The sequence below is a fragment of the Grampus griseus genome (genome assembly GCF_964374135.1).
Source record: "Grampus griseus genome assembly, chromosome: 17".
Classification (NCBI taxonomy): domain Eukaryota; kingdom Metazoa; phylum Chordata; class Mammalia; order Artiodactyla; family Delphinidae; genus Grampus; species Grampus griseus.
The window spans coordinates 77,646,398-77,669,791 of NC_139011.1; the positions used below are offsets into that span (position 1 = coordinate 77,646,398).

The 23,394-nt window shown below is 42.0% G+C and overlaps 1 pseudogene across 1 annotated transcript in view; it reads right to left on the minus strand.

The window, feature by feature from the left end:
• LOC309835284 (lipoxygenase homology domain-containing protein 1-like) overlaps positions 1–23,394 on the minus strand; it is a 93,659-nt pseudogene that overhangs the window by 43,201 nt on the left and 27,064 nt on the right. Inside the window, exon 6 of the transcript in view lies at positions 13,874–14,037. The product of the transcript in view is annotated as a lipoxygenase homology domain-containing protein 1-like (transcript). The remainder of the gene's footprint in view (positions 1–13,873; positions 14,038–23,394) is intronic.

Consider the following 23,394-nt stretch of genomic DNA (forward strand, 5'->3'; position numbering starts at 1 on the left):
ACCTCCATGCACTTACTGAGGGATCGCCAAGTGGCAAACATTTCACTCCTCCTGATTCTGGGACAAGAGAGAGCTTTATTGTACCTCAGTGAACTCTGCATCCCATAACCTCCTCTTCATTTGGTTGATGAGGAAATTTCATGGCTACGATGGTTATAACTGTTTTTAATTGAGGTATAACTGACATATAACATTATATGAGTTTCAGGTGCACAACATAATGATTTGATATTTATATATACTGCAAAATGATCAACACAATAAGTCTAGTTATTTGTCACCATACATAATTACAGATTTTTTCTTGTGTTGGAAAATTTTAAGATTTATTCCCTTAGCAACTTTGAAATATACAATACAGTATTATTAAGTATAGTCTCCCTGCTGTACATCACATCCCCATGATTTAAAACATATCCAATACGTCATAATTTATACCCGTGCAGTCAAAGGAGTGAATGGATTAGTGATATGATGGCCTAGGTTGTGGCACATTTTAGAGAGGGAAGTCTCTAACCAGTAACTACTATGATTACTTCCGACTAAGAAGAGGAAAATATTATTCCCAGTTTAGAAGAGTTTTCTCTTTGAAGGATGAGTGATACCCCCTGCCCTGTTCTAATCTGTTAGAGTACCTCAGTCTCTAAACGTATGGACAACGTGATATAATGAAAGGCTGATATAGTTTGCATACCTAGACTCACAAAAGTCTGTGCCCGTTGCTCTTTTCAAGTGACCTGTTATTTTGTAGCCTGCATCCTAGCAGGTGGAGGACATTTAATTAAATGTCGCATGTAGAATACTCCACACAAACCTGGCCCTTTGCAGGTCGTCCATAAATATTAATTTTGATACTCTATCAGGCAAACAAGAATGAGGCATCTCTGCCATTGAGAACCTGCTTGTGTGGATTAGTTTTCTCTCAAAAGCCTAATTTTGTGGCAAATCAGACTTTAAAGACAAAGGTAACAAATTGATGTGTCCCAGTTTATTTTGGGTTCCACACAGCATTCGGTAACCTTAACAACAGTGTTGTCTGAGCACGAGAACTACTATCCATCTCCCCTTGAGATACTAAATGGTCTTCCTCATCCATTACTGGCAACAATTTTTTAAAAACAAGGAATGTTTTTAGTAGAAATACAGAAAAGGAAATGGAGGGGGAATACATGAGCCCTTCCTTAAGTATCTATGATGGCTCGTATTCCAACTACACCTTCAAAACTATTACCAAATGAAATGTAAGCCTGATTACATAAGTTATGAGCTCTTAGAGCACATATATTCACATACAGCAAGATGTAGAACTTTAGGAATTTTGTTCAGGAAACAAACATAGGGGTTAAAAAATGAGAACTGCGTTTGAAATTTTAAGCCTAAAAGCCAGAGCCGTACTGCTTGCCAAAGAGCAGTTATACTTCTTGGCTGGTACGTAACCAAGGAGATCTTGTAAAGAGAGATGGTTTTTAGTATTTTTTAATCAGCCAAACCTAAGGTAAATGTCTATGATTTTACATTGAGAAGATGTCCATCTTTAAGCTCCCCAGTTGATGCTATGTTAAGAAAAAAGAAACAAAACAAAGACAGTACATTCACTACCTTCTTCAACTTCTGTAGTAGATACAACCATTCTATACTAGAGCAGGGTGGTCTCCACTCAAAAGAATTAGTGTTTGCCTTTTAGCACTTAGCATATATCCTGGAGGCTGCCGGGAAACACGAGGTACCACAGGATCCATCATTCACAGTTTCAGGTACCCTATGTAATGGCTGGATTCTCTAACAGCCTAGAAATCATTGACCATGTTCATTTGCCTTCTGTGGCACCTGAAGACATGGAAAAAAATCTAGGAAAATGAAAAACATTTCCACTACATGAGCATGCACCTGGTGTCATTGCCAGAGAGGTCATAACTAATGTACTGACACAACACTGAGGGTCTGACCGGGTTTGACTGTATTTTCCAGTTGTATAAACTCAGCGGCTTTTTAAAACAAGTTCAATTAACTTGACACAGCTTCACAGGGTATAACATACAATAGGTAAAGCCACTCAGCATAAGATGACTCAAGTCATGGGTATGAAAGAGGTCACTGGGGTTTTTTTTCTTGGTTTTCCTTTTTTCTTTGGACTTCATTTTTTCAGAGCAGTTTGAGGTTCACAGAAAATTGAGGGGGTGTACAGAGATTTTCCATATACCTGCTGCACCCACAAATGCAGAGCTTCCCCCATGATCAATACCTGCCACCAGATGGTACATTTATTGCAAATGGTGAACCTACGTTGGCTCATCACAATCACCCGAAGTCCACCCTTTACATTACGGCTCACGCTTCACGCTGCATATGCTGTGGGTCTGGACAAATGTATAACATGTATCCACCATTATGGTATCACACAGAGGATTTTCACCGCCCTAAAATCCTTTGCCTATACAACCCTCCTCACCACCCAACCTCTGGCAACCACTGATTTCTTTTTTATTGTCTCCATAGTTTTGCCTTTTCTAGAATGTCATATAGGTGGAATGAAACAGAATCTGTAGGCTTTTCATATTTGCTTCTTTCACTCAGTGATATGCATTTAAGACTCCTCCATGTCTTTTCATGGCTTGAGAGCTCATTTCTTTTTAGTGCTGAATGATATTCCATTGTCTAGATGGACTGCCGTTTATTTATTCATTCACCTACTGAAGGGCATTTAGGTTGCTTCCAAGTTCTAGAAATTATGAATAGAGTTGCTATAAACATTTTTGTGCAAGTTTTTGTATAAATATAAGTTTTCAACTCCTTTGGGTAAGTACCAAATAGTGAAAATTCTGGAGTGTGAGGTAAGAGTACGTTTCATTTTGTAAGAGACTGCCGGACCGTCTTCTAAAGTGGCTGCACCATTTCGTCTTCTCACCAGCAGTGAATAATTCCTGTTGCTCCACATCTTCACCAGCATTTGGTGTTGTCAGTGTTTCAAATTTGGGCCATTTTAGGGGCTTCCCTGGTGGCGCAGCGGTTGAGAGCCCGCCTGCCGAGGCAGGGGACGCGGGTTCGTGCCCCGGTCCGGGAAGATCCCACATGCCGCGGAGCGGCTGGGCCCGTGAGCCATGGCCGCTGAGCCTGCGCGTCCGGAGCCTGTGCTCCGCAACGGGAGAGGCCACAGCAGTGAGAGGCCCGCGTACCGCAAAAAAAAAAAAAAAAAAAATTTGGGCCATTTTAATAGGTGTGTAGTGGGATTTCATTATTTTAATTTGCATTTCTTTGAGGACACATGATGTGGAGCATCTTTTCATATGCTTCTTTGTCATCTGTATGTCTTCTTTGGTGAAGTATCTGTGAAGGCCTTCTGCCTATTTTTAACCAGGTTGTTTGTTTTCCTATTTTTGAGTTTTAAGAGTTCTTTACATATTTTGAAGACGAGTCCTCTATCAGACATGTTTCCTTTTGAAATATTTTCTCCCAGTCTTTGTCTTGTCTTCTCATTCTCTTGACAGTTTTCCACACAGCACATGTTTTAAATTTTAATGAAGTCTAGTTGACCAATTATTTCTTTCACAGATTATGCCTCTGGTGTTGCATCTAAAAAATCATCACCATACCCAAAGTCATCTAGGTTTTCTCCTATGTCATCTTCTAGGAGTTGTATATTTTTGTGTTTTACATTCAGAGCTATGATCTTTTTTTGAGTTCATTTTTGTGAAGGGTGTAAGGTGTGTGTCTGGATTCAATTTTTTGCACGTTGGATGTCAGCTGTTCCAGCACTATTTATTTAAAGTCTCTCTTTGCTCCACTGTATTTCCTTTGTCCAGGATCAGTTGACTGTACATTGTTCTATTTCTAGGCTTTCTATTCTGTTCCATTTGTCTATTTATCTACTCTTCCACCATAGACACACCACATTGTCTTAATTACCATAGCTTTATAGTAAGTCTTGAAATCTGGTAGTGTTAGTTCTACAACTTTGTTCTTCTTCTTCGATATTGTGTTGGCTATTCTGGGTTTTTTCCCCTCCCTATAAACTTTAGAATCAGTTTGTCAATACCTACAAAATAACTTTCTGGGATTTTTATTGGGATTGCACTGAACCTACAGATCGAGCTGGGAAGAACTGACATCTTGAAAATATTGAGTCTTTCTGTCCATGAACATGGAACATCTCTCCATTTATTTAGTTCTTTGATTTCATTCATCATTTTTGTAGTTTTCCTCTATAGTTCTTATACCTATTTTGTTAAATTTATATTTAAGTATTTCATTTGGGGGGTGCTAGTATAAATGGTATTGTGTCAATTGACTTTGTATATTAAACTTGTTTCCTGTAACTTTGCTTTATCACTCATACATTAGTTCCAGGAGGTCTTTTTTTTTTTTTTTTTTTTTTTTGCTGATTATTACAAATTTTCTATATAAGCGATCATGTCATCTGTGAACAAAGACAGTTTTATTTCATCCTTTCCAATCAATATATCTTTTTTTCTTCTTGTTCTTGTTTTAATGCATTAGCTAGGACTTCTAGTATAATTTTGTAAAGCAGTGATGACAGGGGACATCCTTGTCTTGTACCTGATCTTAGTGGGAAAGTTTCAAGTTTCTCATCATTAAGTATGATGTCAGCTGTAGTTTTTGTAGCTATTCTTTATCAAGTTGAGGAGGTTCCCCTCTATTCCTAGTTCACTGAGAATTTTTATCATGAACACATGTTACATTTTGTGTGATGCTCTTTCTGGATCTGTTGGTTTGGTCAAGTGATTTTTCCTTTTTAGTTTCTTGATGTGATGGGTCACATTCATTGGTTTTTGAATGTTGAACCAGCCTTGCATACCTGGGATAAATCTCACGTGGTTGTGGTGAATAATGATTTTATAGATTGTTAAATTCAATTGGCTAATATTTTGTTGAGGATTTTTTCATCTTTGTTCATCAGAGGTATTGATCTATAGTTTTCTTTTCTTGTGAAGTCCTTGTCTGGTTTTAGTATTAGGGTAATGCTAGGAAATATTCCCTCTACTTCTATTCTTGAAAGAGATTGTGGAGAACTGGTATAATTTTTTCCTTAAATGGTAGAATTCATCAGTGAACCTATCTGCACCTGGTGCTTTCTGTTTTGAAAAGGTATTAATTATTGATTAAATTTCTATAATAGATATAAGCAATTCAGATTGTCTATTTCTTTTTTGTGTTTGCGAGTTTTGGCAAATTGTGTCTTTCATTGAATTGGTCCATTTCATCTAGGTCCATCATTTAAAAAAAACTTTTGGGGCTTCCCTGGTGGCGCAGTGGTTGAGAGTCCACCTGCCGATGCAGGGGACACGGGTTTGTGCCCCGGGCCGGGAAGATCCCACATGCCACGGAGCGGCTGGGCCCGTGAGCCATGGCCGCTGAGCCTGTGCGTCGGAAGCCTGTGCTCTGCAACGGGAGAGGCCACAACAGTGAGAGGCCCGCGTACCGCAAAAAAAAAAAAAGGATAGATACCTAATCAAAGTGGTAGTCAGTTTCATACATGTTAATGGTTAAGAACTATGTAAGGACTACAATAGATGTTGCACTTTACCTTGAAAAAACATGAAATTTACTCGGGGAAGGTGTGTGGAAAGAAATGCAGCTTGTGAGTTATAGTCAAGCGGTGGAAGGAGTGTTATCAGAAATTGGAAGGAAATTTTTAACACCAGATATGGACAGATGTGACAGGCAGTGAACTGAGATAGAGGTAGATGCCTGAGATGCGGGTGTGTGTGTGTGTGCGTGTAGTTTCTAGACTCCTTTGTGACCTGGTTCAGTTGGGTGGAGTTTTCTGTGTTTCTTGTGGATATCTTACGCATAATTAGCACATGTGAAACTCTAGCTATGCTCAAATTGTTCCTTAGTATATCAATCATGTTGGAACAAATTCACATTTTCAAAACAAGTGTTATAGCCTAACTAATTACACTTTATTTCCATCTTAACATTTGTCATTACATCTACTTCTTATCCTAATTTCTAGTCTCAATGCTTCTAACGCGGTGCCCTCCCCGTTTAGGAAACCTATTCTTCCAGCCGTGCTTTCGGTGGCAGTTCAATCAGTGGGTCGCTCTGTCCTTCAAGGGGTCTATAGCTCTAAGACTTGCAGCAGCTCTCTTCAGCAATTCGACGTAAAAAAATATCTCTCCCCTGACACCTTGTCTTCCCACTGAAAAGCGGACAACCTCCTTTTTCTGTCAAAGTCCTACTCTGTACCCTGTCATGCCTCTGCCTAATCTCCTGATTCTCTTCAACTAATAAGCGTAAGGGGAAAGGCTCCACATCTTTAGCCACCATCTCTCTTCACACCATGACAGACTCTTTACTTCCCTATCAGCTCTCTCGGTAATAGCCTCCTTGCTGGCAAATTCATCCTTTTTCTTTCCATTTTCATGCCCCATTCCTGTAAAGCACCTGGTTGCTGGTCACTGTTTTATTTTCCTGGGGCTGCCATAGCAAAGCACCACAGGCTGGGTGGCTAAAACAATAGAAACGTGTTCTCTCACCGTCGTGGAGGCTGGAAGTCTGAATCCAGTTGTCGGCAAGGCCGTGCTCCGTCTGAGACTCTGGACGGAGTCCTTCCTGCCTCTTTCTAGCTGCTGGTCGTGGCCATCACCCTTGGCTCACGGCAGCCTTCTTCCAATCTCTGTCTCTGTCCTCACAGGCGTCTCCCTATGTGTCACTCTTCTCTCTTATTAGGGCACCAGTTGTATTGGATCAAGGGCCTGCCTTATTTCCAGTATGACCTCTTGTTAATTTACATCTTAATCACATCTGCAAAGACCCTATTTCCAAATAAGGTCACATTCACAGATACCAAGTGTTAAGATGTCAACATCTTTTGGGGGGATACGCCCATAACAGTCACCTCTTCTTTCCTGAAACTCTCTCGTTCATTTGCTTTCCAAATGCAATAAAAATATTTTTAAATTTCTGAATGTTTACTCTGTGCCCCCGTCTGTGCTAAACATTTTACATCGGTTTTATATATTCCGCACAATCCTCACAACTCTTAGATAGGTGCAATTATTTTTGCCCATTTTACAGAGGATAACATTTTAAATAGCTGCTCACAAATACACAGCCGGTCAAGTGGCTCAAATGCGAATCTAGGAGATCTGATCCTGACACCCACACCTATCACAATCCTTTGACTAGCAACCCAGGATCACAACTACTGGGAAAATTAGTACTTCACTGCTGATCTTAGAAAACATGGCTGAACTAGAATGATGGGAGAAAATCCCAAACCGCAAAGATTTAGGAGAGAATGGGAAGAGAAAGAGACAAAGCAAGAAGGGTAGATTAGTATTTCAAAAGGTTTTGCAAAGAAGGGAAGGAGAACGGTCGGTCGTTTCAGAGCAGAACAAGGGTCATTTTGAGAACAGGGGAGCATAGCATGTTGGTAGAATGAAAGCAGAGGTTAACTAGAAGCATCCTGAAAAGGCAAGAAGAATAAGGTCGGCTGATGGAACACCATCCTGAAAGGCAGACGAGGATGTGATGAAGACCAGACATCGAGGTGCTGGTCATTGAAAAGGCACCATTTCACCAGGTCACCAGGGAGGGTTTAGAGAAAGACGTTTTTTTCTCTCGTGTCTCAGCTTTACCAAACATCTAACATCTATCTCAGAGCAGACTTCATTACACGCCCTTTTTCTCTTCTCCCCACAAAGGTTTTTGGCCTAATTAAGGAGAGGGTCGAGCCATTCTTTTTTGGCATTCCTCCAATAAATAAAACCTGATTACTATCTGCGGCCCATAAACTTTTTGTTTAATATGTAGCCATTAAATGAGAAAATGTATTCCCTCTGAAAAGTGGTTACCTTCTTTTTGTAATTTATTCTGTGTTGGGATTTCGGTTTCTGAAGTTTTTTCTGCATTTAAGCAGAGCAACTCTACCAGCTTTTCTCGGTAACAGTTCACACGTGAAAATTTGGTGGTCGAGATGTAGATGTCGTTCAAAAATACTTCAACTTCTGTGACTGAGGGAAAAACTCAAGGTAAATTGTCCCTAGGAGCTGACATCCACAGGAGAGTCAGTCGTGTCAGCGGGGCATTGCTTAGTGCTGCAATTCCTACGTGCCCGATGCAGTCAGTGCGAAATGTCACCAAATTCCAAGTTTCAGGTCCACCAAAAGATAAATAAACAAACACATAAATAAATAGAAGGAGAAGAAGAAGACGAAGACGGAGGGGAAGAGGAAAGAACAGAAAAGAGAAATATACAGAAGAAAGCCACACGGAGCTTCGCCAAAATCAGAATGACATGCTGGCCCCCATTTAGCTAATGGCTAAGAATCTGTAGATCCTCATAGACATCTAACCTGTAGACAATGAAGAGGCCCAAGAGAAACGCTCCTGCTCTTAACGTGCACACTCACTGCCTTTCTCCAGGCCACCAGCCTAGTCTGGGCTCCCTCTGCGCTTCCTCCTGCCTGTAGCCTCCACTCGTGTTTCTGCACAGACCCCCATCCCAGCAGTAGCCACCCACCAGCCACCTGCCAAGCTGCCTTCCTGCCCTCATTCATCTGAAAAATGATCTTAAATCCCACCCCATCAGGAAGACTACCCCAGTCTGTGGGCAGGATTTTAAGAATCAGCCTCAGGAATATAAAGACAAGAATGTTTTATGCTTTATATAAAGTGCTTTAATTGTGAGCTCTTTCAATCTGTCCAGTAGCATTGTAAGGTATTATTGTACCCATTTTACAAGGGAGGAAATTAAAGCTTAGAAACATTAAGTGGTTTGTCCACATTTCCTAGACAGTAGAGGTCACAGCTGGAACTCAAACAGAGGTCTTGTAATTCCTGCTGGTATAGATTGTTCTTAAAAGGGCAAAAATGTATGATGCACTCTATTCTAGGAACATAAGCGATATCCAAATGGTTGTGCAAGTGCCCTGTGAGCGCTTAATAAATATTGAACCTATTCATCTATGAAACTAATTGCCTTCATACAGTAGTAAACGAGAAGCAGGAAACTGCCTTCTAGGAGTGAAGGGCTTAGCCACTAACTTTGCCCAAGCAACAGAGAGAGAGTACTATTTAGTGTTTCAATTTGCAAAAATGCAATGAGAAGCTCAGCTGAATCTCTGGGCAGGTTTATAAGCAAATAATAACCATATAAGATACATGGGATTCCTTTATGATGCCCTCAAAGTGAGAAGGATCACAAGGGAGATTTAACAACGAGCGCCCCAAGAGCAATGAGCAAATATTCAACAGACTTCAGCCAAGTCACTGTCATTAAACTTTCATGCTTTCAGCGTGAATATGCAGGAGTGGCTCGTCTATGTCAGTCAACGGATAAGATTCAGGAGTTAGCAGCTGAGCCAGGCCCAGGCCCTACAGTCTAGGAGCTCTTCTCTGCCTGCTCTCTTTGAACTTTCTGCTCTAATGGACTCTTGCTCTGATTTTGTCTTGGTCATTTTTCTAAAGATGTCTCATTTTTTTCCAGCCTGTCTCTCAGTGACATTTCAGGTGCTCCTCTAGGGTTGACTCTGTAGTCTACGGAGGGTAGCTGTCAAAACTGCTGCAAAGCCTGACATTATTTCGCAAGCCTTTTTTTGAAGGAAGAATCTTTCTCCACTCTCTATACCATCCTACAATCAAGGCTCCCTTCAAGACCTATGATTGCATCAGGAGAACATTACAGTTGTCCCACTGCCACATACAACATGAACCAGTTATACAAAAGGCAAATTTTCACTGTTCTGACAGTACTGAGATAGTCAGTGTTTCAACACTACTTGGCTGGTAGCTCTTAAATTTCATGGATTTGGTCACATGACATATTATAGGCGCAAAAGTCACATTTACATCGGGTCGGTCCTTATTCGTCTGCAGCGGATTACAGAAATCACAGCCGTAAACAGAAGATTTCATAGAGGAATAGAAGTTTAATAGAACAAAATATGATAAAGGGGAGAGCATGACTTCTGGAATGACATATTGAGTCCCTCCATGTATCCACTCCGCCAAAAATGCGATAGCAAAAATGATTGAAATCGAAATTTCAAGAACTCTGGAAGTTAACCAACGGCTCGCAATGATCTGAGGAGTACTTATTCAATGAAAACTCTAAACCCTGGTAAGAACAGAAGGGTTTGTGCACTGTAACTTGATCTACTTCCATTTTTCTCTCACCAGTTCCACAATATCCTTAAACTTCAGCCACCTTGCAACCACAGTAGCTGTGAAAAACAACAGGAAGCCTGTGTACTTCCAGACACAACACAGACTACTGAAAACCAAAAATAAGGGGAGAACACCGGAAGCAGTAAGAGAAAACAACTCATCACATACAAGGGATCCTCAATAAAATTAACAGCTGACTTAGAAAACATCAGAGAGCAGTAGGATGACATCTTCAAACGACAAAAGAAAAACTGTCAACCAGGAATTCTACATGCTAATTAAGACATTCCGAGAATTCATCACTAGCGGAACAGCCTTACAATAGAAACTAAAGGGAATCCTTTAGGTTGAATTGAAAGGACACCAGAAGTAATTCAAACCCATACCATTGAGAAAGTTAAAAGACAACTCACAAAATGGGAAAAAACATTTATAAGTCACATATGTGATAAGAGACTCATATCCAGAATATATAAAGAACTCAAATTCTTTAGTAAAAAGATAAATAATCCAATTAAAAATGAGCAAAGAATTTGAATAGACATTTCTCCAGTGAAGATATACAAATGTCCAACCAGCGCATGAAAAGATGCTCAGCATTACTAGCCATTAGGGAAACGCATCTCAAAACCACAATGAGACATCATGTCACACCTACCAGGACGACTAGGATCAAAGAACAGACAATCATACATTTCCGTGAGAAGGCAGAGAAATAACAGTCCGCAGACGTTGCTGGTGAGAATGTAAAAATGTTTCAGCCACTTCGGAAAACAATTTGGCAGCTCCTCAAAATGTTAAACACAGAGTTACTACGTGATACAGTAATGCTACTGCTAGGTGTCTACCCAAGAGAAACGATGACACACACAAGCATGGATGTTCATAGCAGCATTATACCTAATGATTATGTCTATTCATAGCTGGAAAATAGAAACAACTCAAATGCCTATCAACTGATAAACGGCTGAATAAAATGTGGTCTATCCATACAATTAAATATTAACCATAAAATATGAAATACTCATACTTGTTACAACATGGATTAACCTTAAAGCATTATGCTATATTTTAGAAAGCTATACACAAAAGACTCCATGTTGTATGATTCCATTTATGTGAACTATCTAGAACAGGCCAATCTGTGGAGATAGAAAGTAAATTACTGATTTCCAAAGGCTGGAGAACAGGGGGTTGGAGAGTTACTGCTACTGCATATGGATTTTGGGGGGAGGGTTATGAAAATGTTCTCAAATTAGAGCGTGGTGATGGTTGTACAACTTTGAGAATATATTAAACACCAAAAATTGTACACTTTAAACAAGTGAATGTTATGGTACGTGAACTCATCTTCACAAAGCTATTTTAACAAAATGGTAAGAAGTGAAGATAACTTACATAGATCCACAGTCACATACGGTAGCTTGCAACAAGGTGCTGAGAAATTTTAATTAAAAGATTCACAGACTTAGGAAATGAACTTATGGTTATAGGGAGGAAGGGTGGGGGAGGGAGGGATAGTTAGGGAGTTTGGGATTGACATGTACACACGGCTATATTTAAAATGGATAACCAACAAGGACATACTGTATAGCACAGGGAACTCTGCTCAATATTATGTAACAACCTAAATGGGAAAAGAATTTGAAAAAGAATAGATACATGTATACGTATAACTGAATCACTTTTCTGTACAACTGAAACTAACACAACATTGTAAATCAACTATAATCCAATATAAAATAAAAAGTTAAAAAGATTTTTTTAATATATCATCAGTTTTACTGCAGGGCAAAAAAAAAAAGAAAGATACTAAACACTACATATGGCAGAAATAAACACCATGATTTGGGGTGTGTAGTGATGATTTAATAACAATTAAAATTTACCAATTACTATGTCTTGCTGGGCACTGTGCTATAAATTAGACACTTTTACAAAGTCCTTTGTCAGAATGGATCAAGAGAATCCCATTTCTCAGGAAGTGTCATAAGGAAATAAGACAGCTTTGGTAAGTAAAAAGAAGAAACTAAGGTAAAACTGTCTTTGTCCAGCATTATTTATAATAGCTACAACCTAGAAGCCATTTATAATAGCTACAACCTAGAAGCCATTTATAATAGCTACAACCTAGAAGCCATTTATAATAGCTACAACCTAGAAGCCATTTCTAATAGCTACAACCTAGAAGCCATTTCTAATAGCTACAACCTAGAAGCCATTTCTAATAGCTACAACCTAGAAGCCATTTCTAATAGCTACAACCTAGAAGCCATTTATAATAGCTACAACCTAGAAGCCATTTCTAATAGCTACAACCTAGAAGCCATTTATAATAGCTACAACCTAGAAGCCATTTCTAATAGCTACAACCTAGAAGCCATTTATAATAGCTACAACCTAGAAGCCATTTATAATAGCTACAACCTAGAAGCCATTTATAATAGCTACAACCTAGAAGCCATTTATAATAGCTACAACCTAGAAGCCATTTATAATAGCTACAACCTAGAAGCCATTTATAATAGCTACAACCTAGAAGCCATTTATAATAGCTACAACCTAGAAGCCATTCATTTATAATAGCTACAACCTAGAAGCCATTTATAATAGCTACAACCTAGAAGCCATTTATAATAGCTACAACCTAGAAGCCATTTATAATAGCTACAACCTAGAAGCCATTTATAATAGCTACAACCTAGAAGCCATTTATAATAGCTACAACCTAGAAGCCATTTATAATAGCTACAACCTAGAAGCCATTTATAATAGCTACAACCTAGAAGCCATTTCTAATAGCTACAACCTAGAAGCCATTTCTAATAGCTACAACCTAGAAGCCATTTCTAATAGCTACAACCTAGAAGCCATTTCTAATAGCTACAACCTAGAAGCCATTTCTAATAGCTACAACCTAGAAGCCATTTCTAATAGCTACAACCTAGAAGCCATTTCTAATAGCTACAACCTAGAAGCCATTTCTAATAGCTACAACCTAGAAGCCATTTAAATGCCCAACAACAGTGAAGTGTTCCTCTACCTTTGGTAAATTTCATATACATAATATTTAATCAATAAAAATTATAACTGGGAAGACTAGCTCCTTGTTTAAATAAAGGGCTACAAATTTGCTTATGTGCTACAATATTAACAGCAAACATGTATTGAGCACTTCAGCTACTGCTCTAAACACTTTCCATGGATTAATTCATTTAATCCTCATGGTAACCCTTCGAGGTAAGTGATATTCAGGCACATAGCAGTTAAGTAACTTGCAGAGGTCAGCATGCTAGTAGGAGGTAGGGTCAGCATTTGAATCTTGGCCATCTGACCCCTCAGACCGTGTTTTAGCCTGGACCACCTTTGGTGGAGGCTGGACCACCTTTCCAGCATAGCGTCGTACTCCATGGATACAGACAAGGACCAAAAAAGATACTCCAAATGGAAACATCTGACTTGATGGAAAGATGAGGAGTAAATGTTTTCACTCTAATTCTTTAACCTTCTAAAGTTCACATACTTTTTGGCTTTATACAAATAGAAAGCGAGGGAGAAACAAAAGTCTTATACTCCCATCATTATTCTTGTTTCCCAGCTCCCTCAGGATAAAAGATTTCATGTTTACTGAGAAAATGTAATGCAAACGCAATACCAAAGCAAACAAACAAAACTTTTCTCTATTCCATCTTGAGAATGTGTATTGTAATATGTCTTAGTAAGAAAGTTATATCAATTTTACCTTGAATATATCTGCATGGTTGGGGTTAAACAGCTGGTGTCTCCCAGATCCCAAAATAATAGGACCTGAACATCTCGTTTCTCCATAGACATAAAGGGATACTGTTGCCGTGGTGCCGGCATTCTCAAGATCCCCAGTGACAATAGTCACCTTCCAATCTCCTTCTGCAAAGGAGAAAGGAAATCAATATGAAATTGTGGAGGAAAACCACATTGATATTAGGAAATGAGGAATTCTGCGTAATCTACTTAGTTATGAAATGAATAATTTGTGAACTTACGAAGTATGAAAATCATTGCTAATCATGGACTCCCTTTTGGAAGGTAGCATGTAGAAAAGTTTTGGCAATCTTATACATTTTAATTACGAAGCAAATAAGCAGTGGGCTTTTCACGACAACAGATACTTGGGGGAATTTAGCACTAGGTGTTTGGCTGGCGGATTTAGGAGTCTATTTAGGCATCGCTGGCAGATGTGTGGGTGGGAATGGGTGACAGACGTGCTGACAGCCTAACATGAAGGCATTATCTGCACTAGGAGTCACCCTTTCAAGCCGGGGCTGGTGACACACTTTAGAGATCCGAGCAGAATCATGGAGACGATGCAGAAGACCTAAAAACAAAGCAAAAGGAGCTAAAAATTTTTTCAAGGAAAAATACTGGAGTCCCCTAAGGGTTGGAATGTTGTATGTAGGACCCAGCAAAGGAAGTTGGGTTTGGGAGACGGAGGATGAAGAAAAGAGGGATTTGAAATAAAGAAAGACAACATATCATGTAAGCAGAATGGATGGCTGAGCTCCCTGCCCTGGTGGTGCTGGGAACACAGGAAGGCTGAGCGAGCAGAGAATGACAGAAAACCTCTTTTTAAAAGATCTGCAGCTTGTTCTACGATTGTTTAGCTGGAAAGACGAACTGAGATGGTATTTATTTGATCATTTGGTGCACTTTGGAAAACTGTACCATCAACCCCGCAGCAGTAAACCCTCTGACGCTGAGGGCGCACCAGGCAGTCAGGCAACAGAGGATGAGGTCCTGCGGCTGGAAATCTATGCAGGGCACACGGTCCACTCATCATGGGTCATCCCTGGATTGCAGGGACAATTTAAAGACGTCTTTATAGTTATTTCCAAAGGCTCCATGAACACACACCACCTTGTGAGTATTTTTTACATTTTCAAAATGTGATTAAGACCCACCACCAACCCGGACACCTGAGTTCTCAGCAACGTCTCCAAGACGTTATCTTCCTTTCAATACATAATGCTATTCTCCCCTCCCCAATGTGTCCACAAAGATCATTCATATATCTGATTGCTTTAACACAACTTGTGTCAAGTAAATTTTGCATAATGTTAGAGTTGATAGTGAAGGCGGAGCTTAAGGCTTGGTGCCAAGATGGCCCAGGAGTACAGACCTGAGAAAGGACCCCTCCGCCCCTTCTACCCTGTGGCAAGTATGCTTTGAAGAACTGTTATTCACATAGGAAAACAGGAAACATGCAAATTTCAAACTATAATTCCACTGAGAATCCTATCACGATATCGATTCTTACAGAAAGCTTTCCACCTGGGCTTTGATGAATAATTCAAGAAGTTAAAGAATCTCTTTCCTTTTTCTAGATCTTTCCCATCTCATCCTCATCTCCTTCCCTGCCACCTGAGCCTGCCCTGGGACCTGGCATCATGCTTTCATGGGGAGAAGGTCAGGAATGAGTTTGCACATCAGCTTGGATGTCTTGTTTACTAAAACAGAGGCAAGCAACAATGATCCATGGATTTATATGATACTCTTGTGTTCTTCCCTTCTGGAATTAGCATGTCACCAGGACGTGAGCTTTAAAGATGGAGTTACTAATGAAATATCTAACGTGATGATTTTTGTTGATTTTCAAGTTTTCCTGGGCATAATTTTCTTTTCTCACTGGAGGAAAGTAAGTATTTTCCAATATTTCCATAGTATACTTTTAAAATATGATCGCTTAACTTCTCTAAGAATGTCTCAATATCTAAAATACAAAATAGGAACATTTGTAGAAAATAACATAGAGGAACACTCTGAGTCTATATTTAAAAGTTCTACTGTCCTGAGAAACAGTTGATTTTTATCAGAGTTAAAAATATGTTCATAATTTTTGTATTGCTTATAATATGTGTCACAGTTACAAGTTTTTTTCTGTAATTTGTGAAACTTTTTCACCAAAAAAATCAAAAGAACATGAGTTCAGATATTCTGTCTATACAAGTTTTTCTTTCTTTTTTTCTTCCCTTGTAGCTGCTATCTATTCAACCAAGGAATCATACCCCAAAATACGGTCATCTGTTAACCCCTTTAGAAATCATTTCTATTAACTCAAAACTCCCAAAGGAAGAAACAGAATTTCATGTAATTGAAGTATTTCTTATGTTTACCAGGGTTTTGAAAGGCTTAAAAAATGCCATTGTTGATAATCTACCTCAGACGGTCCCATTTTATTCTCTTTTTGTTGGCTTTTGACCTTAAATTGGGGAAGACACTAAATCCTGCTACAGAAAAAAGAAAAAATTTCTCGGACACTTCGTCCTAGTAGGCTTATTTTTCTTTTGTGTCAACAATACTTTTAAAGAAGTCTAGATATACTCTATGATCTCTAAATAGCCCGTAGTAAGTTTGGATTTCTTGTCATAAGGAAGTAAGGTTTAACGGGAACTTCCACTTTAACAATGAAAAGTATAGGCTCTGTCGTTTGACATTCCTATGCACCTAAGGGCAATAAGTATATATACAATTGAACTAGAAAATCCTGAACTTCAGGATACAAAGCTATGCCAACAATGGGAATTCCATAATACTTGCTAACCAGCTGGTTTACAGATATTAAGTGTCCATATTACGTACAAGCCTTGTGATGGACATTCAAGAGGCTCTAAGGGACCACGTGAGTCAAATCAGGAAATCGGACTCAACAGAGTTTATAGATCTCACCTAATACCAAGCTTCCTGGTGATTCACTAGCAAACCACAAGCTAAGCGTTCTTCCTTTGGAAAGATCATAGACCAGGGTTGGCAAATTATGGCTCACTGGCCAAATCCAACCTGCCGCCTGTTTTTGTGATTAAAGTGTCACTGGAACCAGCACCCTCGTTTGTTTATGGATTGTCCGTGGGAGCTCTTGTGCTACCTGACAGGGTTGAGTAGCTGCCACAGAGACCACACGGCTTGCAAAGCCTAAGATGCATATTAATCAGCTCTTTATCATAAAAGTTCGCTAACGCCTGCCCTAGATGACCAATACAACTCAAAAAGGTCCTCTCCAGCCTGCAACAGAACATGTGCTGGTTCAGACTGAACATGTGGGATATAAACAAGGCAATGCAGAGCCATCACGCCCCATCGATTTCCCAGCTCACGTAACAGTTTCCAAGCATGCCCCAATCCACAAACACCAGGTTTATTTACAGCAGGCAGCCTGGACAAACCAGGCGTAACCTGCTGTGTCATGCTGCATGATTTAGAGAACTCCTCGCTGATAACTCCCAACCCACTTGCTCTTCTGCAATGTGACCACCCTACTGCTCTGTAAAGAGGTGGAGTCTATTTCCCTCCCCGTGAGTCTGGGCTGCCCTTGGCCAATACAACACAGCAAAAGTGACATTCTGGGACTTGCGAGTCTAAGTCAGCCTGGGTCTGTCAGAACACTCTCTCGTGGCCCCCGGAGGCACACAGCGAGGCTTCAGGCAGGTAGATAACTCCAGGTGAGCACCCGCGGCGGCAGAACCATCGGGCTGAAATCACAGGAGATTCACCTAGGCAAACCCACTTAGCTGAGCCACAATCTACTGAAAGATAACATAAATCACTGTTTCGAGCCACTAAGTTTTGGGGTGGTTTCTTGTGCAGGAAAAACTGGAGCAGCTGTTCAGACCAATTCACAGGCAGGAGCTCTCAATTATCTCCTTACTTACAGATACCGTTTGTGTTTTTTCCAGGAGGGCTGACTGTTAGCATGTAGGCAAGGAATTTGACTGAGGCACCCCTTTCATTTCCCAGGTAAAGGGGAAAAAACAAAACAGACTGCAGGCCTGCTGGTAACTTTTTCCTCTCCAAGTTTTCTTACTAATTGGAGGTTTATCTTCAGGAAGGCATGAGCGAGTTACTTGGGTGAACAAAGTCCCTGTAGCTGGTGGAGTTCAAAGCCCTTTCTTAGATCTGAGCACTTCATCTTCACCTTACTCTGTGCATTGTGTTACAGGGGTGCATGGACTTGACTTGGTGGCTCAGAAAATTGTCCCTGTGGTTGAATATAGACACTTCTGTGTCTAGAAGCGGTTTCAGTTACTTGGCAACTCTCCACTGAATGAATACTCAAAGAAACATAGGGAGGATGCCTGGAAATTACTTGCTTGTTCACATACTGAGGGAAAGTCTTCAAGCTGCCTGCGGTTACACAAAGCACAGTAAACACTGTGGGACTGGCACACTTTGCTTGATGACACACACACAGCAGCGCATGCCCCTGACACGTACCCAAGCATCACAGGGAGATGCAGCGAAGGTAACAAAACCCAGTGCGCCTGTGCAGATGCACCTCCGCGGGCCTGGTTACGGGAAGGGAAGGTGGAGCCAGCCTATGAAGACAGGTACCACGCCGCCGCAGAGACGCTTGCGCAGCGCCTGCCAGGTGGAGGGGAGCCTCGGCGCAGGGGAGATGGAAGAGAAAGAGAACTGCAGGCCCTGAAGTTAAACAGATCCGCCTCCACCCCGAAGCCCCCAGGGGAGGGTCCCCCAGACGCCACGTGGTGAATCCAAGAATCCCTTCCACCCACCGTCCCTTGGCTCCTTGAGAGGGGCCTTTTCCCATCTTTACTTCCACGGCGGTATTTTAACCTTACTTACAGATCGGCAAGCCTGTGAAATGCTTAACTCAACTCTGCTGGTGATACTGACACCCGCCGAGCCACAGCACCCCCAAAAGCAGCCTCCGACCCCTGTGGCCCCCTCACAGGACAGCTTTGCTTTGCTCCACCCTCCAGCCATCCAGAGGGCCCCTTCCCACCTCCAGGCTCAGCCAGGATGTCCCTCACCTACCTCTTCTCCTCCCCCCCACCCCCCCCACCCCCGTGAACTCCTTTGACCCCGGGCTCAGCTCAAGGTCACCCCCTCTAAGGAGCGTTTCCAGACGCCCTTCCCACTCACGAGAATGAAGCCTGTCCCTGCTCTCCTGGACCCGGGCACACTTCAGCCCTTAGATAAGTAAATTAACGCCACCTCTCCATGCCTCCCACCCCCTGCAGGGCACGTTTCTATCTTAAATGTCCCTGTATCCCCAACGCCTAGCACAACACCAGCACACGGTAGCCTCTCAGACAAAGAATGAGTGGAAGATGCATACAACATTTGGGATCTGTTAAGAAGTATTTTGAAAAGTAAAGACCTCATGGGTGAGGAAGGGCATTCAAGGTATTATTAGGAATGTTTCAGCACAATATAAAAATATTTCTCAATTAACAAAGAACAAGTCTTTCTGATGATATGTCATTAGTGTTATTTTTTGTACAAAGGACAAGGACATTGTTATTTCCCTCATAATTGGTCTTGTTATTAGCACAAAGGTAAGAGAAACAATATTGACCTCGTATGACCCAAACTTTGAAGGGTGAGTAAATACATTTCAATAAGATTGGCAAAGACATTGTAAATAAGACAAATTATTACTCTATTCTAATTTTGATAATTTTATCTCCAAACAATTCTATGTATATAAACTCACAAGTCCTTCAAAATACAACCTCATAAGAGGATCATGAGATTTTTTTGAAATTTTTAAGTACTTTACAAATATTTTTATTCTTCCAAGAGACAAATATTATTAATCCTATTATACACGTAAAGCAATAGAGAAATTACATGCTGACTACCACACGAGTTGGGAAACATTTGATTCTGAATTAGAAACAGTTATGCTTCCTAGAATAAAATGCTTTCAAACAATGCTTAATATTCTCCACTTTAAGTCCGGAAAACAACCATAGAACCCTATCAGCAATGAATCTATTATATATTTCATATTGATGTTGGATTGGGGGAATCTCTTGTCGTCTCTCAGGTTCTGTTCAGTGTGTATTGCTGTGTGAAGGACACCCCAGTTCTAAGTGGGGAAGCAGTGCCAGAGACCGTGGACGGCGGTGCAGCCTGCTCCCCTCTCCAGCCCAGATGCTGGTCCAGCGGGGCTGCTGTCAGATGCTCAAGACCCATGACACATCTCATCACCAGGGAAAGGAGATTAAAAATGAGCATCTACTGCGCACATGCGACGCACCAGGGTCTGTGTAAGCGCTTTACAGATATAATTTTACCTAACCTTCACAGCAGCCTGATCGTTTCTATTATTGTCTTCGTTTTAAAAGAAGGAACTGAGACACGGGGAAATACAGTGATTTACCCAAGCCATGCAGGGAGTAAGTGGTACCATCAAGATTTAGAATCCACACTATTAACCAAGATGCTCAGTAGCCTCTCTGCACGCTGGAACCCGTTACATGTCACTACTCAGGTAGAATGACTGTTCTCTAGGGCAGTTTACCACGAATCCCCTGCCCCTCTGGGGGATATATTCAGCTCCACTTCAAACCTTGACTTGGCAGGGAAGACGGCATCACAGTTAAACGGCAAGTTCCTGTCAGGTGCCCAGGTTCCCTGTGACCAGCCTCAGCCTGGATTCCAGCTTCTCATCAGAGGCGCCCTAGCACAAAATCCCCCTCAGACTCGCACTCGCTGCTAATTCTCCCCGTGCAGCTCCACCTCTGCTCACCACCGCCTCACTCTGGCTGACCTAGAGGCCTCCCTGTGGGTATCTGCTAACAGTTCTCAAGTACTTTGTGTTCTGATCGCCGAGCAGTGTACTAGGTCCCAACCTACCTTCGGAAGCACATCGCTGTACACCAGTCACTAGAACAGCAACCCATGACCTTCATTTTACGTAGACGTCAAGTCTTGACTGAGGTATGCACGTCTCCGTGAGCTACCCTCTACCAGTTCTGCTGCTGTGGTCATCGACTGCCGTGCAGCAAACCACCCTAAGCTTGATGCCGTAAGACAGCAACAATTGCTACTCTTGCCAATGTGTCTGCAGTTTGGGGCAGGCTCGGCAGCGAAGGCTCTTCCCTGCTCCACACGGTGTCAGCTGGGGTGACTCCATTGAGGGCGGGGGGATCTGCTTCCAGGATGGCTCTTACATGACTGGAAGCTCCGCCAGGGCTCAGGGCAACAGCCTCTGTGTCTCCGCAAGCAGACCTCTCCATGTGGTCTAGGCCTCCCCGTAGCATGGGGGCTGGGTTCTAAACATCCCCAGAGAGAGAGGCAGGGCCAGGCAGAAGCGACATCGCCTCTCAGGACCTGCAGTGCACAGCAGAAATGTCACATAGCGTAACTTCTGCCCCACACGCTTAGCTGAGGGAGTCTTATAAGTTTGCCCAGGTGACTCCACCCTCTGATGAGGAATTGGCAAGGTTCTGGAAGAGTATATGGGACAGGAAATGCTATAACTGCAAACATTTGTAGCAGATGCAGTCTGCCCCCTTCCGACACCCCTCAGCCCCCTTTTCCAACAGAATCACGATTCTCTAGTTCAGTGGATCCCCACAGGGGGCTGATTTTGCTTCCAGGGGACATCTGGTGATGCCTGGAGACATTTTTTATGGTCACAACTGGGGTTGAACGTTATTAGCATGGAGTGGGTAGAGGCCACGGATGCTGCTAAACATCCTATATTTGACAGTCTCCACAGCAAAGAATTATCCAGCCCCAAATGTCAGCAGTCTCAACGCTGAGAAACCTTGCCTCAGATTAAGTAAGAACCACTTGATTAATTTATTTCACCCCAAACCGTACTCTGCTATCTGTGAATTATCTCTAAACACAAACTGGTTGAAAGTAGGCTCTTTGTGGCAATGTGTCTGCGTAGCTCTTGGATGTTCCGAAGATGCTGAGATCACAGTATTTCTGTGCTAATGTCAAATCCACTCCATTCAATTACTCTGTTGAATTACGGGTTTTTTGTCTCAGTCAGGGAAAGGCGTGGACCAATATTCTAGAATCAATGGCACACGAATGACTAGCCAAACACTGGCTATTTAACGGCAGGAGAAAATGAGGCGAAAGCCAAGCAGGGGCCTGGGAAGCCCTGTGTCCTCTTCCTGGCTGCTCACTTAGCTCTTCCTTAGACCCACGCCGAAGGTTCCGGGCACCGAACAGCAAGTCCCAGCAAACATCGGCCTCTGCTGCAGAGAGCGCGCGAGGCTCACCTTCCTCTTCGGGTTCCACACCTCTTCACACACGGCCCCTCCTGTCCATTAGTCCCTGGAGTCTGATGACCCGGTTGCAGGCTGTGTGTCAGGGCCGGTGAGGCAAAGCCCAGAGGCGGCTTCGCTGGCACGTGCGCTGCACACACCGCGGGCACTTCTCTGCGACGCTGGCCCCTAACCGCCCCCCACCCCGTTCCCAGGCACCCCCGCTGTGTCCTCCTCTCCAGGAAGCCAGACTGACACGGGCAGAAGGTTCTGACGCAGGAGTTCATTACTGTCCACACAGCCACTGAAAACTGTGCCATAAGTGATGGGAGCAGGGGGCAATCCCAAGCCATCGACATTAAATTCGGGATGCAGGAGGATTTCATAGGGTAGTTTATGTTCTTAATTATGTTTAGCTGAGGCTAATAATTAAATTTCAGTTTCTTCCCCAGAGCAGATGCCATGTGGGTTGTGAGGCCAGTGAGCATATATGGAAAATAGAATCACGAAGACAGGAAATATTTTAATCTATTTACCACAGATAATCCACCAAGTTGCTAATAATCAGGCTACAAAGAGCTGGCATTGCCTGTAAACAAATGAGCAAGTGCTCCAAGAATGTTACAGTCCCTCCAGTCAGAAACCCTCGAGGGCGTGTAGGAAGCAGAGCCATTTCGAGCGCAGCAGTTTTGTGTAATGGTGAAGCACTGAGTTCTTCCTTTCACTAACTGCTTGACTTAAAACCAGTTTCTGATACTTCTGAGCCAGTTTCCTGGGATGAGATTTTTACCACCACCACCATCCCCTCACCCCCACCCCCCACCCTGCACTATAACACCATTAGATTCCAAATAAATGGCAAAAACAAACACACAAAAAAACTCAAAGCCCCAAACTTTTTAGTTCATTATTTCATTCCCAAGGAAGTTAAGAAAAAATCCCCAGTGCCAAATAACAATAACGATAAAAGGGGCCATCGGCAGAAACCAAGGGGTGAGCACAGTTGAAATCAAGACGGCTAGGGACTTCCCTGGTGGCGCAGTGGGTAAGACTCCACGCTCCCAGTGCAGGGGGCCCGGGTTCAATCCCTGGTCAGGGAACTAGATCCCACAGGCATGCCGCAACTAAGAGTTCGCATGCCACTGCTAAGGAGGCTGCCGGCCGCAACTAAGGAGCCCACACGCCGCAACTAAGGAGCCAGCGCAACCAAATAAATAATAAAATAAATAAAATTTAAAAAAAGAAAGCCCGGCTGACC